Here is a 19,262-nt window from a genome sequence, read left to right as displayed (position 1 = left end):
AAGCGGTGATGTTGGCTGATTTCCAAGCAGATGGCAGTTGACCTTGAGCAAAAGAGAGGGTGAAGAGAACAGAGAGAGGGTGAGATGGAGCAGCAGAGCAGGATTTTAGGACCCGTGGGCTGATGCCGTCGGGTCCAGTTGCAGAATCAGAGTCGAGGGTTGACAGAAACTTTTCCACCTTGTCAGGAGGAAAGGACACGGAGTCCAGGAGCAGCAGGGTACGACTGGGTATGGTGGGTACAGAGAGGGATGGGTTTGGGACACAAGATTTAGAGGCAAACACAGAGTTGAGGCATTCAGCTTTTTCACGTGCGGAGTCAGCTGTGTAGCCGTTTGAGGTAAGGGAGGGGATGGAGGGGGAACAAACACCAGAAACGGATTTGACCAGACGCCACCAGGATTTGGAAGAGGGAGACAGATAAGAGAGTTCGGTCTTGAGAACGGAGAGATATTGTTTCCTGGCTCTCCTGAGGGTGGACACACACTTGTTTCGGGCTTTGTGAAAGGAAATGAGATTTCCTTCCGTTGGATTTGCTTTCCAGGAGACGAAGGCAAGTTGTTTCTGGGCAACAGCCTCACCACAAGATTCCGTGTACCATGGACGGGAGGAAGGGTATGACAACTGAAGACGAGATGGGATAAATCTGTGCATGAGAGAGAGAGCAATTTACTTTGGAAGAATTCCCAGGATGAGTTGATGTCAGAGGTGGTAGAGATGGGAGACCAGTCCAGATGATTGATGGCTGCTTGAAGACCGTGCCAGTTGGCCTGAGTGAAATGCCAGACTCGTCGACGCTGAGCAGGCTCCCTGAGGATGGTCAGAGAGATGTCCACTTTAACAAGGACATGATCAGATGATCCGATCGGAGCAGAAGAAGAGCAGCAGACATTTTCAGGGAAGTTAGTCATAACCAAGTCCAGAAGAGAAGATGTTCCGTTGACTCAGATCCGGGTCGGGAAATTGACAGATTGTGTCAGTCCCAGTGAGTCGCAGAAGTCCTTTGCTGAGGAGCCATGGCTGGTGAGAGAGGTACCCACACCCAGCCAACTGGCATGATGACAGTTGAAATCACCACATATGAGGAAGAGAGAGTTGGGATGAGTAGATAGAAGTTGGTCCGTATCATCAGACAGCGAGATGTAGATGGAGTCATCACTGTTTGGTGGACGGTACAACACACATATGAACAAGAGGTGGGAGCGAAGGGGAAGCCGTAGCCAGAGGTATTCCTGGGGGTGAGGTGGAGAGAGTGCAGTGCAGGGCGAGTGAGGAAGAGAGTTTTTGATAAAGATAGCAACCCCGCCTCCAGGATGAGGCTCAGGTCTATCATACCGGAGGAGGGAGTAGCCCGGGAGAGATACTATGGAATCAGAGACATCATAAAGGAGGAAAGTTTCTGTTAAGCAGATCACGTCTGGTTTGACAGAAGCAACCTGTATGGAGAGATCAGTTAAGTTTGAACGAAGGCCCCGGATGTTTGAGGTCCATACCGTTAATGAAGAGGAAGGGGGAGCATCAGATACAGAACAGGGGGGAGGAGGGGTAGGGTAAGATGTGGAAGAGGTGGAAGAGGTAGGGAGAGCTGTTGAAGGTGCGTCAGAGATTTCAGAATAGCTCGGAGAAAGGGAAGGATGGGGCGGACAAAAGGTTTGATGGTGATTGGGTGAGCCACAATGAGGTGTTATTTGAGGAGGGGGAAGAGCGTGGCAGAAGGTTGGGGGAGATGGAGGTGAGAGTTTGAAGGGGGAAGAAGCGGGGAGGACGCTTTGAGGAGGGGGAGTGAGAGGGGGGAAATTGAGAAGCAATGAGGGTGGGGAGATTTGAAGGGGAGGGGTGAGGGGGGAGTTTGGGAGGGAAGGGACAAGGGGAGGGATTTGAAAGGGATGGGATATGGGGGAGATTTGGAGGGGAGGGGTGAGGCAGGAGTCTAGGAGGGGGGGGCGAGGGGGCGTCTTGGCGGGGAGGGGTGAGGGGGTAGTTTAGGAGGGAGGGGGCAAGGGGGGAGATTTGAAAGGGATGGGTGATGGGGAAGATTTGGAGGGGAGGGGTGATGGGGAAGATTTGGAGGGGAGGGGTTATGGGGAAGATTTGGAGGGGAGGGGTGAGATTGGATTTTTGAAAGTGTACGATTTATGGGAAACGAACATTTATTGCAAAATGAGTTTCTTGTGACCTTCGAGTTAAAAATACGTTTAAGGACGCTGGATGGAGGATGGAGTGCAGGAGAGTTTAGGGAATGTAGAAAAAAGGCACTATAGGAGATGGATATTTTTTTTGGGATGAATTGATTTGGTGAGCAAGTCGAAAGCAGCCTCTTAAAGAAGAAGAAGAAAAAGGTGTTATAAAATATGACGGAATACATAACTTGAGGGGAAAGTGTAAACATTGAAGGTTAATGAGTGAAAACTATCTGGGGAAATGGGGGAGAAACACGTGGTCGAAGAACGAACGAAAGAATAAGAATGAATAAACGAATGAGAACAGAGAAGGAAATGTTGTTGTTTTTTTTTTTTGTTTGTTTGTTTTTGAGTTGAGATTTACACAAGGAAGTAGGCTATGGGTGAAAAGGCTGGGAATACAGAGAATGAAAGTTATTGGATCACAAACGACGGACCGCTGAGAGAAAAACAAAGCCTCAAGGTTGTACAGTGCACACTGTACAAGGCCTCAAGACACGACACGAATTAACACGATTTTCAATACAGGTATGAAAGATTTGCACCGAAAAATCTTCGTCGGGACACAATATACGTACAACACCATAAATAAATACAGTTTTCACGAAAATACAAATGGGAACAATCACTTAACTTCGATTTCAAATCGTTGGCGACGCGGCAAAGGCCTTGCTCGCGACACGGCAAACAGACGATCAATTTATGAAAGATAAACACCGAGAAACAACCAAAGTTGCACACAATAACTTCACACACCGAAAGATAAATACAGTTTCGACAAAATACAATTGTGAACAGACTTAACTTCGAAAAACGTGGAGACCGTGTGGAGCTTCTAAAATCCCTCCCACCGTCTCCGAGATCTCGCGAGATCCCATACGACAACAATACTCGTAACACCGCATACACCATGTCGCTCTGGACGACATGTACCCTTCCCAGCACGATATTTATATAATACATTTTGCTTGCTGGCTATTTGTGTATGCTGTGTTTTTTATTAACGCACAGGTTGTAAACCTGGTGCGTTATAGCGTTTGCCTGGGAATTTCTGTCGCTCAAAAGTGAAGCTAGTTTCTGTCGCTCAGATGTGTAGACAGTTTCTGGCGCTCAGATGTGTAAACATGACGTCATCAAATCTATATTTATGCTGCCGGTTCTGCTGCGAACTACTTCACCATGGAAAGTACCATATGAATAATAATTTCCATGTGCCAACCTGGGCGGAATCCAAGTGGATTCACTTGACTTGTTTTTACATGGCAGTCTACATCTCTTATTCTACACCGTTATGTCTTGTGTTTGCAGCTTCCATTCGAATAATGCATTAAGAGGGGGATGAGTGTTTTGGCATCATTTTGCCTTTCGTTTAATAATAGGATAATTTGCTATGATGTTAGTTCATCTGATGGTTATTTCCTGTACGGGATTTTCGGCAGTGGATTTTGCTGGACATGTGAAAATTTGCCTTTGCGGAGCAATAACATACTGGACTTTTTGTATGTCATTTCATTCACTCGACACACAGACAGAGTGAACCAATTGCTTATTCCCCCCACCCCCATGACAAATGTTGTCTTATTTACAATCATCATGTACCCGTGACATGTATGACGTTTCTCATTGGTTGACGACATGACAATATGACAATATGCACATTGCACACACAGAAGATATTGGCCAAGGCAAAGACAGCGACCTGCCAAAATGTTAGTGCTTGGTCCCAGCCCCAAGCCCAGCACCCAGGCATCCCACTGACGGAAGAAAACTCCAGTAGATCTACCTAAGGCCTGTATTGGAGTCTGGCATGGCCAAGTCTAAATTTATCTTCAAAGTTCAACTTATATTTTAATTACTCATTACACCACGTGTTATACAATGCAAAGTGCAAAACATGTTCAGGAGTTATATGTAAAAAAAAACAAAAAAAACTGAAATTAATCAGGAAAACATGATTATTCTCCATTAAATTTTCATAAAAGAGTATCTTAAATGTACAAATTTAAGGTTAAAATCACACAATTTCCTTACCACGAGAGGGGAAACAACCCCTCCCCCTCCGACTTATATGGAGATACGAGACAGACACACACACACACACACACACACACACACACACACACACACTTTCCCCTTTATGCATTAAACAAGTAAACTATCATGAGGAAAGAATGAATTGTATAATTGATAACGATAAGTCGATAAATAATTTCCTTGTTTTTTTTCCACTTTTAAATATTAAGAGTTTCCCAGCGAGTTTCTCTTCTATAATAAGACTTGTGCAGACGTAATTTGATTTATTACCAAATGATTTACTCAAGAACCATTTTCAACTCTTCATTCCCCTGCTTTCAGTCCCATAATCCTCGTAATTACAAATTCGAATCACTAGAAATACCCGCTCTCTCTGGCAACAGTCAAAGTGGGGGAAGGGGGTGCGGGAAGGTGTGGGGGAAGGGGGCGGGAAGGGGAGGTGTGAGGGAGGGGGAGGCGGGAAGGTGTGAGGGAAGGGGGCGGGAAGGGGAGGTGTGAGGGAGGGGGGGCAGGAAGGGGAGGTGTGAGGGAGGGGGGGCGGGAAGGTGTGTGGGAATGGGGCGGGAAGGGGAGGTGTGAGGGAGGGGGCGGGAAGGGGAGGTGTGAGGGAGGGGGGGGGCGGGAATGGGAGGTGTGAGGGAGGGGGGGGCGGGAATGGGAGGTTTGAGGGAGGGGGGCGGGAAGGGGAGGTGTGAGGGAGGGGGGGCGGGAAGGGGAGGTGTGAGGAAGGGGGGCAGGAAGGGGAGGTTTGAGGGAGGGGGGCAGGAAGGGGAGGTGTGAGGGAGGGTGGCGGGAAGGTGTGGGGGAAGGGGGTGGGAAGGTGTGAGGGAAGGGGGCGGGAAGGGGAGGTGTGAGGGAGGGGGAGGCGGGAAGGGGAAGTGTGAGGGAGGGGGGGCGGGAAGGGGAGGTGTGAGGGAGTGGGGGCAGGAAGATGTGGGGGAATGGGGCGGGAAGGGGAGGTGTGAGGGAGTGGGGGTGGGAAGGTGTGGGGGAATGGGGCGGGAAGGGGAGGTGTGAGGGAGGGGGGCAGGAAGGGGAGGTGTGAGGGAGGGGGGGCGGGAAGGTGTGTGGGAATGGGGTGGGAAGGGGAGGTGTGAGGGAGGGGCGGGAAGGGGAGGTGTGAGGGAGGGGGGCGGGAATGGGAGGTTTGAGGGAGGGGGGCGGGAAGGGGAGGTGTGAGGAAGGGGGGCGGGAAGGGAAGGTTTGAGGGAGGGGGGCAGAAAGGGGAGGTGTGAGGGAGGGGGGCAGCAAGGTGTGGGGGAAGGGGGTGGGAAGGTGTGAGGGAAGAGGGCGGGAAGGGGAGGTGTGAGGGAGGGGGGGGGGCGGGAAGGTGTGTGGGAATGGGGCGGGAAGGGGAGGTGTGAGGGAGGGGGCGGGAAGGGGAGGTGTGAGGGAGGGGGGGCGGGAAGGGGAGGTGTGAGGGAGGGGGGGCGGGAATGGGAGGTTTGAGGGAGGGGGGCGGGAAGGGGAGGTGTGAGGGAGGGGGGGCGGGAAGGGGAGGTGTGAGGAAGGGGGGCAGGAAGGGGAGGTTTGAGGGAGGGGGGCAGGAAGGGGAGGTGTGAGGGAGGGTGGCGGGAAGGTGTGGGGAAGGGGGGTGGGAAGGTGTGAGGGAAGGGGGCGGGAAGGGGAGTGTGAGGGAGGGGGAGGCGGGAAGGGGAAGTGTGAGGGAGGGGGGGCGGGAAGGGGAGGTGTGAGGGAGTGGGGGCAGGAAGATGTGGGGGAATGGGGCGGGAAAGGGAGGTGTGAGGGAGTGGGGGTGGGGAAGGTGTGGGGAATGGGGCGGGAAGGGGAGTTGTGAGGGAGGGGGGCAGGAAGGGGAGGTGTGAGGGAGGGGGGGCGGGAAGGTGTGTGGAATGTGGTGGGAAGGGGAGGTGTGAGGGAGGGGCGGGAAGGGGAGGTGTGAGGGAGGGGGGCGGGAATGGGAGGTTTGAGGGAGGGGGCGGGAAGGGGAGGTGTGAGGAAGGGGGCGGAAGGGAAGGTTTGAGGAAGGGGGGCAGAAAGGGGAGGTGTGAGGGAGGGGGGCAGCAAGGTGTGGGGGAAGGGGGTGGGAAGGTGTGAGGGAAGAGGGCGGGAAGGGGAGGTTGTGAGGGAGGGGAGGCGGAAAGGGGAGCTGTGAGGGAGTGGGGGCAGGAAGATGTGGGGGAATGGGGTGGGAAGGGGAGGTGTGAGGGAGTGGGGGCGGAAGGTGTGGGGGAATGGGGCGGGAAGGGGAGTGTGAGGGAGGGGGCGGGAAGGGGAGGTGTGAGGGAGGGGGGCGGGAAGGTGTGCGGGAAGGGGGTGGGAAGGGAGGTGTGGGGTAGGTAAGATTTGGAGAGGTGGGGCAAATGTATTTTGGCCCACCTGTGGTTTTTCAGACTTTTCCCCACATCCTTTAGCATCTTCAATTGAAACTTTGCATTTGGCTTTATCATGATAAGTTGCAGAACAAGTTCGAGTTTCAGAGAATTCCGTCAATTTTTCACAGTTATGCCCTGTTTGGACTTTGCAAATATCACATCGGCAGGTACAGGAACATGCATTGCAAAGCAATTCTCGCTCTTGTTTTGTATCGAAGGATTTAGGATAAACAATCACTCTGTGTCATCTCCTTTATAAATATCACCTTTTCGAAACAAGAACAATCATTTATCCCTTTGTATGTTCTGTGGATTGGATATTGGAAAAGTACAATTTATAAATTATAACCGATAAATTAGAATGAGGATTATAAAACGTTTGTTCATCAACAATTTGAATATTCACACCTGATCAGTGCTTACCTGTGACGGTGAGCCTGATTGTTTTCTCTATGTCATTCTTTCCCCTCGCGTTGATCGTGCAGGTGAAGTTCCCATCGTGATGTGTTTCAACACGACGAATGATGATGGAAAAATCGTTTGATCTTCTTCATTTCCAACTTTTATATCGGTTGAATTAGTAATAGTTGCATTCAATGGTTCTCCAAAGTATTCAACAAGGACAGAATGTGACCTGGACCATTTGACCACAGTAACATTTCTACCTCCACGGTACCTGCACGGCAAGGTAACGCTTCGACTCTTTCTGCACTCACAATCACATCTTCAGCTCCTGAAAATGAGAGGGACAGGAATGGAGTCACAAGAAAGTGTTTCATGAATCACAGGAAGTTAAAGTGAGTTGTAACAAATACCGTGTAAAGATGATAAATTGTAACAACTCCACGAGAGAGACGTTTAATAAACACCGGCAGGAGTGAAGCGACGTTTCGGGCATGGAGCCCTTCCTAATGCACAACAGAAGAGAAGTGATGATTAGAAGGTGAAATAAACCCCTGAAAGCAGCTTCTCATGGAATTCAGGGATGAAGGTGGTGGTGGAGAGGTCAAGGGTTCACAGGTCACGGGGCGGGGGGGGGCAGGGGGGGGGTAGATTGAAATAAAAAAGTTGGGAGAAGGTTATGGTTGGTGAAAGGCAAAAGAAGAAAGAAAAAAAAAAGGTAATTGCACTGGAGGAGGAAAACATTAAAATAACAAATGAAAATAACAATAAACAAAGAATTAGGAATTAAATGTTGAAAAGATAGAAATCGGAACTAAACTGGAAATGAAACTTAAAAAAAAAAAAGAGAGAAGAGAGAAAGAGGAGGAAAAAGGAAGAGAAAGAGAAAAATAACGAGGTGTAGCGGTTACCGCTGGATGTACATAATCGCCTTGCACCGGCCAGAACACGGCGAGACGCGCCTCTCCCGGGCATGCCGGACTCACTGTTCCCGGGCACGCCCGAACCTCCCGGGCACGCCCGGTCTCGTCTTTCAAGGGCTCGCCCAGAGCGTCGGGCATGCCCGCTATCGCCTTTCCAGGGCTCGCCCAGAGCGTCCGGGCATGCCCGCTATCGCCTTTCCAGGGCTCGCCCAGAGCATCCGGGCATGCTCGCTATCCGCCTTTCCAGGGCTCGCCCAGAGCGTCCGGGCATGCCCGCTATCGCCTTTCCAGGGCTCGCCAGAGCGTCCGGGCATGCCGCTATCGCCTTTCCAGTGCTCGCCAGAGCGCCCCGGGCACGCCCAGCCTCGACTTGCCAGGCCACAGCCAAACACGCCCGGGCAGGTCCAGACTCGCCTTTCCAAGGCTCGCCCTTGATACCCGGGCATGCCCGGTATAGCTTTTGCCGGGCAAACTTCCCGACATAAATGTGTATATATATTGTTGCCCGAAAAACGGGCTTGTCAGAATACCTGAGCTGTTTTGTTTCAATAAAGCAACTCGGACGAATTCCGTCTTTGGTCGCGTCAATTCTTTCGACTCGCGTTGGAGCGCATTTCCTTCATTGGTGACCTACCGACATGGATACGGCAGTGACGCTTAAACTGCCTACCTTCTGGAGGCTCACGCGGCTGTTTGGTTCGCCCAGGCGGACTCCCAGTTCGCCCTGCGAGGCATCACCGCGGACGACACCCGCTTCCACCATGTTGTGGCGGCGCTCGGTTCCGCCACCACAGCCCGCGCCTTGAGCCTCCTCCAGCACCCGCCGGCTGCTGACAAAATACGACGCGCTGAAGACGCTCCTCCTCGGCGCTTTCGCCCTCTCACCGGCAGCACGCGCACGGCGCCTGCTTGATCTGCCCGAGCTCGGCGACACGCGCCCGTCCGAGCGCATGGACTATATGCTCTCGTTTGCTCGGCGAGCACTCTCCGGCATTCCTGTTCCGGGAGCTGTTCCTCCGTCAGCTACCTAACCCGGTACGCCTCGCCCTGGCTGGCACGTTGATCACGGATTCCCGCGCCCTCGCCAGGGAAGCCGATAAGATCTCCTCGGCGGGCCAGCACATCGGCGCGGTTACCTGGAGCCCGCCGCCGTCCGAGGCGACGCCCAAGACGCCCGAGCGCTCTGCGCGGTTGGAGGCCGAACTGCCCGGTGCAACTGGCGGCCGCCACGCCGCACCGCCCGCTTCCGACACGACGGCCGGGGCCTCCACCTGACCGGGCGTGGTGTTATTACCACGCCAGGTTTGGACACAAGGCTCGGACGTGCCGGCCCCCGTGCACTTTCGGCAGGTCGGGAAACGGCCGGGCCGGCGTTCATTCCCAGCCATGAGCGCTGGCCACTCGGGCAACTTGCTGTTTATTCGGGACAAAGCGTCTGGACGGCGTTTCCTGTGCGACAACGGCGCCCAACTGAGCGTCATACCTGCCTCCGAGCAGGACAGGCTGGACGCAGTTTGCGGCCCCTCTTTGGTCGCTGCTAATGGCTCGGCCATACGCACTTTCGGCCCACGCGTCGTCACCCTCTGCTTCGGCAGCCAGCGCTTTCAATGGACTTTTGTTACCGCCAGCGTCCCCGTGGCTTTGCTGGGCGCCGAATTCCTCTGCGCGCACGGGCTGCTGGTCGACGTCAAACAACGTCGCCTTGTCCACGCCGAGACCTTCAGCTCCCTGGCGTGCACATGAGCAGCTCCGCGCCGACCGAATTGGCGTGCGCCCTCCCCGGCAACGAACGAGTTCGCTCGCCTGCTCGTGGAATTCCCGGCCCTCACGCGGCCGACGTTTTCGGCCGTCGCGGTGCGGCACGGGATCGAGCACCGCATACCCACTACGGGCCCGCCGGTCTACGCCAGGGCCCGCCGCCTCGACCCAGCCAAGCTCGCCGTGGCAAAGGCCGAATTCGACGCGTTGGAGCACCTCGGCATCGTGCGGCGCTCCGATAGCGCGTGGGCCTCGCCACTGCACATCGTGCCAAAGCCGGGGGTGGATGGCGCCCGTGTGGCGACTACCCGCCGTCTCAATGACGCCTACCACCCCCGACAGGTGGGCCGATCCCGCATATTCAGGACTTTTCCGCCCATTTGGCGGGACGGGTCATCTTTCTCGAAAATTGACCTGATACGGGGCTACCACCAGGTACCTGTCCGGGCGGCCGACGTCCCGAAGACGGCCGTCATCACGCCGTTCGGCCTGTTCGAATTTTTGCGGATGCCGTTTGGCCTCAAGAACGCGGCCCAGGCGTTCCAGCGCTTGATGGACGGCGTGCTGCGTGACCTGCCGTTTCTTTTCGTCTATCTGGACGACATCCTCGTCGCCAGCACGTCCCGCGCCGAGCACCTCCTCCACCTCCGAACACTGTACGGTCGCCTCAGCGAGCACGGCTTAATTGTCAACCCGGTCAAATGCCACTTCGGCGCGACGACCGTTGACTTTTTGGGCCACCGCATCACCAAGACCGGGGCCGTGCCGCTGCCGACCAAGGTCGAGGCCATCACCACGTTCCCGCGTCCCCGTTCCATCAAGGCCCTCCAAGAGTTCCTCGGCATGGTGAATTTTTATCACCGATTCGTGCCCCGCGCTGCTCAGCTCATGCGGCCCCTTTACGAGGCCCTCCGGGGCAAGCCGGCCAAGCATGACATTGTTTGGTCCGCGGCCATGGACGCGGCTTTCGCCAGTGCCAAACGGGCCCTCGCCGACGCAACGCTGCTGGCTCACCCGGTGCTCAACGCGCCCATCGCCCTCACTACGGACGCCTCCAACTACGCGGTGGGCGCCGTCCATGAGCAATGGGTGGACGGGGTTTGGCAGCCACTCGCTTTTTTCAGCCGGCAACTCCGGCCGAACGAGTTAAACTACAGCACGTTCGACCGCGAGCTGCTCGGGCTATTCCTGGCCGTTCGCCATTTCCGACACCTCCTGGAGGGCCGCCCGTTCACGGCTTTCGTCGACCACAAGCCGTTGGTCTACGCAATGGCTAAGGTCACGGAGCCGTGGTCGGCCCGCCAGCAGCGCCACCTCTCCGCCGTGTCGGAGTTCACCACGGACATCCAGCACGTCGCCGGCAAAGACAACGCCGTGGCCGACTGCCTTTCGCGGGCCAGCGCGAACACGGTCCACCTCGGCGTGGACTTCACGCTCATGGCGGCCGACCAGACCACCGACGCCTCGGTGCAGGCACTCCGCGTGGCGGACACGGGCCTCCGCCTGGCCGACATCCCCTTCGCGGGCACCGTCCTGCTCTGCGACGTCTCCCAGGGCCAGCCTCGCCCCATCGTGCCCGTTTCCTGGCAGCGCCGCATCTTCGCCTCCATCCACGGCCTTTCTCACCCGGGCCGGAAAGCTTCTCAGAAGCTGGTGTCGGCGCGTTTCGTCTGGCACGGCCTTCGACGAAACATCCGCGACTGGGCCAACGCCTGCACGGCCTGCCAGCGAGCCAAGGTCCACCGCCACACCCAGGCCCCGCTGGCACCTTTCGCCGTGCCTGAACGGCGTTTCGACCACGTCCACGTGGACCTGGTGGGTCCCCTGCCCCCCTCGCGGGGGTTCACCCACCTGCTCACCATGGTGGACAGGACCACCAGGTGGCCGGAGGCCATGCCCCTCACCTCCACCTCCACTGCCGACGTGGCGCAGGCGTTCATCGCCACCTGGGTCGCGCGCTTCGGCGCACCAGCGGACATCTCGTCCGACCGCGGCCCACAGTTCACGTCTGAGCTTTGGGGCGCGGTCGCCCGTTCGTTGGGGGTCACGCTGCACCGCACCACGGCCTACCACCCCCAAGCCAATGGGTTGTGCGAGCGGTTTCACCGCTCCATGAAGGCCGCACTCATGGCCGGCCTTCAGGACGACGGTTGGGCCGACCGGCTGCCGTGGGTCCTTTTGGGCCTTCGCACGGCCCCCAAGGAAGACCTCCAGGCGTCCGCCGCCGAGCTCGTCTACGGCCAGCCACTCCGCGTCCCGGGCGAATTCGTGCCTGACGCTACCAGTCCCTGGTCCGCCGCTCGCCAGCGCTCGGACCTCCAGGAGGCCGCCCGACGATTTGCCCCCGTGCCGACGTCCCGCCATGGTGGCCCCCAGTCCTACGTCCCCCCGGCGCTTCGCACAGCGGAGTACGTCTTTGTGCGTCATGACGCGCACCGGGGGCCACTCCGGCCGCCGTACGACGGGCCCTTCCGGGTCCTGCGACGGGGCGACAAGTCTTTCATTGTCGACTTCGGCGGCCGGCCGGACCGGATTTCTGTGGACCGCCTCAAACCGGCGCACATGGACGTCGACCGACCACCACGGTTGGCCCTTCCTCCGCGGCGAGGCCGCCCCCCGTCCACAGTTCCCCCCGCTCGACCACCCACCACCACGTCAGACCCCTCCCCACGACCCTCCAGGGGTCGCTTCGGCCGGGTTATCCGGACCCCCCTTAAATTGACCCTGCCGGTGCAGGTCGATTCTGGAGGGGCGTGTGTAGCGGTTACCGCTGGATGTACATAATCGCCTTGCACCGGCCAGAACACGGCCAGACGCGCCTCTCCCGGGCATGCCCGGACTCACTGTTCCCGGGCACGCCCGAACCTCCCGGGCACGCCCGGTCTCGTCTTTCCCGGGCATGCCCGCTCTCGCCTTTCCAGGGCTCGCCCAGAGCGTCCGGGCATGCCCGCTATCGCCTTTCCAGGGCTCGCCCAGAGCGTCCGGGCATGCCCGCTATCGCCTTTCCAGGGCTCGCCCAGAGCGTCCGGGCATGCCCGCTATCGCCTTTCCAGGGCTCGCCCAGAGCGTCCGGGCATGCCCGCTATCGCCTTTCCAGTGCTCGCCCAGAGCGCCCGGGCACGCCAGCCTCGACTTGCCAGGCCGCAGCAAAACACGCCCGGGCAGGTCCAGACTCGCCTTTCCAAGGCTCGCCCTTGATACCCGGGCATGCCCGGTATAGCTTTTGCCGGGCAAACTTCCCGACATAAATGTGTATATATATTGTTGCCCGAAAAACGGGCTTGTCAGAATACCTGAGCTGTTTTGTTTCAATAAAGCAACTCGGACGAATTCCATCTTTGGTCGCGTCAATTCTTTCGACTCGCGTTGGAGCGCAGTTCCTTCAGAGGGAAATTAATATTAATTTAAAAACGTGGAATGTAAAATATCACCATTTCATGTGGAATGTAAAATATCACCATTTCATGTGGAATGTAAAATATCACCATTTCACGTGGAATGTAAAATATCACCATTTCATGTGGAATGTAAAATATCACCATTTCACGTGGAATGTAAAATATCACCATTTCACGTGGAATGTAAAATATCACCATTTCACGTGGAATGTAAAATATCACCATTTCACGTGGAATGTAAAATATCACCATTTCACGTGGAATGTAAAATATCACCATTTCATGTGGAATGTAAAATATTAAAGCGCGGCGTTACGCGCGCTGCTTGCGAGCAAGGAGGAAGCGGCCAAGCGGTAACTTATAAGCGTCTTTATTTCAGGAGCTCACTGTAACACTGGCGCGCTCCGGGCTGCGCGCCCGGTGTATATCATGAGGCCACGCCTACCCCTCGGGCGTGGCCACCGCCCACTTGGTGCGCGGAATGATGTCACCACGCCAGTGGGCTTTTGTGTCCGCCACACGCGCCCCCACAGAATTCCCGCGCACCTGGAGGGCCAGTTTGCGGGGCAGACGAATGACCCGGCCGAAGCGCCCCCTGGCGATCGGCGGCGTCCGGGGTGCAGGGATGCCAGGTGGGATGCCCCTGGCTGCCCCTGGGATGGGTGCAGGACCGGGGGGCGGCGTGGCGGCGGGGCTGGGTGGTGCCGGGGGTCCGCCCGCAGGGGGGCGGCCCCGACCTGGGGGTCGGGCCACTGGCGGTGGATGGTCCACGTCGAGGTGGGCCGGCTTGAGGCGGTCTACCGAAACGCGGTCAGGAGTACCGCCGATGTCCAGGGTGAAGTGCTTCGCCCCGGTCTCCAGCGCGCGGAAAGGCCCGTCGTACGGGGGCCGCAGTGGTGTCCGGTGGGCATCGTGGCGGACGAAGACGTACTCCGCCGTGCGAAGCTCCGGGGCGACGTGCGTCGGTGGGTGCCCGTGGCATGCCGTTGGCACCGGGGCGAACCTCTGGGCGGTCTCTTGCAGAGCGGAGCGCTGCTGTGCCGCGGACCATGGTGCCGTGGAGTCAGGGAGGAACTCGCCCGGCACCCGCAGTGGTTGCCCGAAGACCAACTCCGCCGCGGATGCGCGCAGGTCCTCCTTGGGCGCCGTCCGGAGGCCCAGCAGGACCCAGGGGAGCCTGTCGACCCAGCCGCCGTCGCGGAGGGTGGCCCGGAGCGCGGCCTTCAATGAGCGGTGAAATCGCTCACACAGGCCGTTAGCCTGGGGGTGGTAGGCCGTGGTTCGGTGCAGCCGGACCCCGAGCCCCTGCGCGACCGCCCCCCAGAGCTCCGAGGTGAACTGGGGGCCGCGGTCGGACGAGATGTCTGAGGGGGCGCCGAACCGGGCGACCCAGGTGACGATGAAAGCCTGCGCAACATCGGCCGCCGTTGTCGACGCCAAGGGCACGGCCTCCGGCCACCGGGTGGTGCGGTCCACCATGGTGAGGACGTAGGTGAAACCACGCGAGGGGGGCAGAGGTCCCACCAGGTCCACGTGGACGTGGTCAAACCGGCGTTCCGGCACCGTGAACGGGGCCAACGGGGCCTGGGTGTGCCGGTGCACCTTGGCGCGCTGGCACGCGAGGCACGTCCTGGCCCAGCCGCGGACGGCCTTCCGGAGGCCATGCCAGACGAACTTGTCGGCGATCAGCCTTTGGGAGGCCCTCGCGCCCGGGTGGGACAGGCCGTGGATGGCGTCAAACACCTGGCGCTGCCAGCCCGCGGGCACGATGGGGCGAGGACGCCCGAGGGAGACGTCGCACAAGAGGGCCGCGCCCACGCCGTCGAACGCCACCTTGGTGACGCGGAGGCCCGTGACGGCGGTCCGCAAGGCCTGGACGTCGGGGTCAGCGGCCTGGTCCGCTGCCATCCGGGCATAGTCGATGCCGAGGTGGACTGCGTGGGCGACGGCCCGGGAAAGGCAATCCGCCACCGGGTTGTCCTTCCCCGCGACGTGCTGGATGTCCGTCGTGTACTCGGACACGGCCGAGAGGTGACGCTGCTGCCGGGCCGACCACGGCTCGGTGACCTTGCCCATCGCGAAGATCAGCGGCTTGTGGTCGACGAAGGCAGTGAACGCACGGCCCTCGAGCAGATGGCGGAAGTGCCTGACCGCCAAGTGAAGCCCGAGCAACTCGCGGTCGAAGGTACTGTAACGGCGTTCGGGCGGGCGAAGCTGCCGGCTAAAGAGCGCCAGCGGTTGCCAAGCTCCACGCACCCATTGCTCGTGCACCGCGCCCACCGCGTAGTCCGAGGCATCGGTGGTGAGGGCGATCGGTGCATCGGGCGCCGGGTGCGCGAGCATGGTGGCGTTAGCCAAGGCGAGCTTCGCGCCCGTGAAAGCCGTGTCCATCTGCTCGGTCCAGGTAACGTCGCCTTTACCCGGCTTACCTCGGAGAGCTTCGTGCAGGGGGCGCAGGAGCTGGGCGATACGGGGCAGGAACCGATGGTAAATGTTCACCATGCCCAGGAACTCCTGCAGCCCTCTGATCGTGCGGGGGCGCGGAAACCCCTTCACCGCCTCCACCTTGGCCGGCAGAGGGACGGCTCCGTGCCTGGTGACACGGTGCCCCAGAAAATCGATTATGGTGGCACCGAACCGGCACTTTGCGGGGTTCACAATCAGGCCATGCTGGCCCAGGCGTTCGAAGAGCGTGCGGAGGTGGCGTAGGTGCTCTTCGCGGGACGCGCTGGCGACGAGGATATCGTCTAGGTAGACGTAGACAAAATCCAAGTCACGCAGGATGCTGTCCATCAGTCGCTGGAACGCCTGAGCCGCATTCTTCAGACCGAAGGGCATGCGCAGGAACTCGAAGAGTCCGAATGGCATGATGACCGTCGTCTTCGGGACATCCTCCGGCCTGACGGGGACCTGATGGTAGCCGCGTATGAGGTCCACCTTCGAGAAGAAGGACATGCCCGCCAAACGGGCGGAAAAGTCCTGAATGTGGGGGACGGGGTAGCGGTCGGGAGTCGTGGCGTCATTGAGACGGCGATAGTCCCCGCACGATCGCCATCCCCCGCCGGGCTTCGGCACGATGTACAGCGGCGACGCCCAAGCGCTCTCTGAGCGCCGAACGATGCCGAGTCGCTCCAGGGTAGCGAACCCCGCTTTTGCCACCGCCAGCTTCGTCGGCTCGAGGCGGTGTGCCCGGGCGTAGACCGGTGGCCCGACGGTGGGGATGTGATGGGCCACCCCGTGCTTGACGGCCCCCGCCGAGAAGGTGGGCCGCGTGAGGGCCGGGAAGCCGGCGAGGAGGCGGGTGAATGCGTCCGCTGCCGGAAGCGTACAGACCAACGTGGCCGGAACCGAACCGTTCGGCAAGCCGCTTGGCAAACCGCTCGTTGAGCTGGGCAACGCACAAGCGAGCGAGCTGAACGTCTCGGCCTGGACAAGACATCTGCGCTTGACGTCGACCAGGAGCCCATTAGCGCACAGGAAGTCCGCGCCAAGCAGCGCCATGGGCACGTCGGCAGTGACGAACGTCCATCGGAAAACCTGCCCTCCGAACCGCAGAGAGAGGCAGCGTTTTCCGTACGTACGGATGGGCGTCCCGTTCGCGGCAAGCAGCGCGGGGCCCCCACCCGCGGCGTGCTTGTCTGACGTGCCGGCGGGAACGACACTCACCTGCGCTTCCGTGTCGCACAGGTAACGGCGCCCGGAGAAGGTGTCCGTTATGAACAGCAGGCTGCTCGAACGGCCGGCGCTCATCGCCACTATTGAGCGCCGGCCCAGGCGTTTCCCAACCTGTTGAAGGAGCATGGCGGATGACACTGCCGAGCTTCGTGGCCGAACTTGGCGTGGAACCAGCACCAGGTGGTGGAGCTGGAGGAGCGCGGCTGGCTCCGCCAGGCCGGTGGAGTTGGCGGGTTTCCCCACGGTGGCGGTTTTCGCCGTGGCGGTGGGCGGGGCGTGGCGGCCGTCACGAGGTGCATATCAGCATGCTGCGTATGCTGTATAAGCTGATGCTGTGGATCAGCAGCATCAGCAGCATCAGCCACGAGGGCCGTGACGGCCATGCCGACTCTCGCCCGCGTGTCCGAAGCGGCGAAGTACTTGTCCGCCTCGGCTGCCAATGCTCGGGGTTCCGTTAGCCCGGTCCCGGCCAACGCGAGGCGAACCTGCGCTGGAAGTTGGCGACGGAAAAGCGCCCGGAATAGAGAACCGGGGGCTTCGTCGCCCAACAGTGACAGCATATGGTCCATTTGGACTGACGGGCGCGTGTCACCGAGCTCGGGGAGATCCAGGAGGCGGTCGGCCCGTGCGTCGTCCGTGAGGCCGAACGTGGCTAGGAGTAGCCGCTTGAGTGCCCCGTACTTGTGGCCGTCCGGTGGGTGGCGAAGGACGGACACAACTCGAGCGGCCGTGCCGGGGACGAGGGAGGCGAGGACGTGGCAATAGCGCGTGTCATCGCCGGTGAGGCGCCGAAGCTGAAATTGGGCTTCGGCCTGGACGAACCAGACTTCGGCCTGAGCCTCCCAAAATTCGGGAAGTTTGATGAAGTTGGCCATGGCAATGGCGTCGTGTGTGGAAGGATCGCTCAGGCAGATCCAACGTCAAGGGGGTCACCAGTAAAGCGCGGCGTTACGCGCGCTGCTTGCGAGCAAGGAGGAAGCGGCCAAGCGGTAACTTATAAGCGTCTTTATTTCAGGAGCTCACTGTAACACTGGCGCGCTCTGGGCTGCGCGCCCGGTGTATATCATGAGGCCACGCCTACCCATCGGGCGTGGCCACCGCCCACTTGGTGCGCGGAATGATGTCACCACGCCAGTGGGCTTTTGTGTCCGCCACAATATCACCATTTCACGTGGAATGTAAAATATCACCATTTCACGTGGAATGTAAAATATCACCATTTCATGTGGAATGTTAAATATCACCATTTCACGTGGAATGTAAAATATCACCATTTCACGTGGAATGTAAAATATCACCATTTCACGTGGAATGTCAAATATCACCATTTCACGTGGAATGTAAAATATCACCATTTCATGTGGAATGTAAAATATCACCATTTCACGTGGAATGTAAAATATCACCATTTCATGTGGAATGTTAAATATCACCATTTCACGTGGAATGTAAAATATCACCATTTCACGTGGAATGTAAAATATCACCATTTCATGTGGAATGTTAAATATCACCATTTCATGTGGAATGTTAAATATCACCATTTCATGTGGAATGTAAAATATCACCATTTCATGTGGAATGTAAAATATCACCATTTCACGTGAAATGTAAAATATCACCATTTCATGTGGAATGTTAAATATCACCATTTCACGTGGAATGTAAAATATCACCATTTCACGTGGAATGTAAAATATCACCATTTCATGTGGAATGTAAAATATCACCATTTCATGTGGAATGTTAAATATCACCATTTCATGGTGAATGTAAAATATCACCATTTCACGTGGAATGTAAAATATCACCATTTCACGTGGAATGTAAAATATCACCATTTCACGTGGAATGTAAAATATCACCATTTCATGTGGAATGTAAAATATCACCATTTCACGTGGAGTGTAAAATATCACCATTTCACGTGGAATGTAAAATATCACCATTTCACGTGGAATGTAAAATATCACCATTTCACGTGGAATGTAAAATATCACCATTTCACGTGGAATGTAAAATATCACCATTTCACGTGGAATGTAAAATATCACCATTTCACGTGGAATGTAAAATATCACCATTTCATGTGGAATGTTAAATATCACCATTTCATGTGGAATGTTAAATATCACCATTTCATGTGGAATGTAAAATATCACCATTTCACGTGGAATGTAAAATATCACCATTTCATGTGGAATGTAAAATATCACCATTTCATGTGGAATGTAAAATATCACCATTTCACGTGGAATGTAAAATATCACCATTTCATGTGGAATGTAAAATATCACCATTTCACGTGGAATGTAAAATATCACCATTTCATGTGGAATGTAAAATATCACCATTTCACGTGGAATGTAAAATATCACCATTTCATGTGGAATGTAAAATATCACCATTTCACGTGGAATGTAAAATATCACCATTTCATGTGGAATGTAAAATATCACCATTTCACGTGGAATGTAAAATATCACCATTTCATGTGGAATGTAAAATATCACCATTTCACGTGGAATGTAAAATATCACCATTTCATGTGGAATGTA

The 19,262-nt window shown here is 56.8% G+C and overlaps 2 protein-coding genes across 9 annotated transcripts in view; one reads left to right on the top strand and one right to left on the bottom strand.

The window, feature by feature from the left end:
* Nucleotides 1-19,262, top strand: part of LOC144892693 (protein FAM200C-like) — a 1,175,895-nt gene that overhangs the window by 508,152 nt on the left and 648,481 nt on the right. The window lies entirely within an intron of this gene.
* LOC144892691 (uncharacterized) overlaps nt 1-19,262 on the bottom strand; it is a 78,580-nt gene that overhangs the window by 39,106 nt on the left and 20,212 nt on the right. For 4 of the 8 annotated variants that reach the window (XR_013623908.1, XR_013623907.1, XM_078780836.1 and 1 more), the window contains exon 2: nt 6,972-7,281. The exons of 2 other annotated variants lie outside the window; for them this stretch is intronic. The gene's annotated coding sequence lies outside the window, so the exon portion shown is untranslated. Of the gene's footprint in view, nt 1-6,971; nt 7,282-7,417; nt 7,515-19,262 lie in introns of all 8 variants that reach the window. 2 more of the 8 variants (XM_078780833.1, XM_078780834.1) reach the window with 1 other exon arrangement.

The sequence above is a fragment of the Myxine glutinosa genome, chromosome 6 (genome assembly GCF_964187855.1).
Source record: "Myxine glutinosa chromosome 6, kmMyxGlut1.1, whole genome shotgun sequence".
Classification (NCBI taxonomy): domain Eukaryota; kingdom Metazoa; phylum Chordata; class Myxini; order Myxiniformes; family Myxinidae; genus Myxine; species Myxine glutinosa.
Note: the sequence above shows the minus strand (reverse complement) of the source record. Positions and strands in the feature narration are given on the sequence as shown.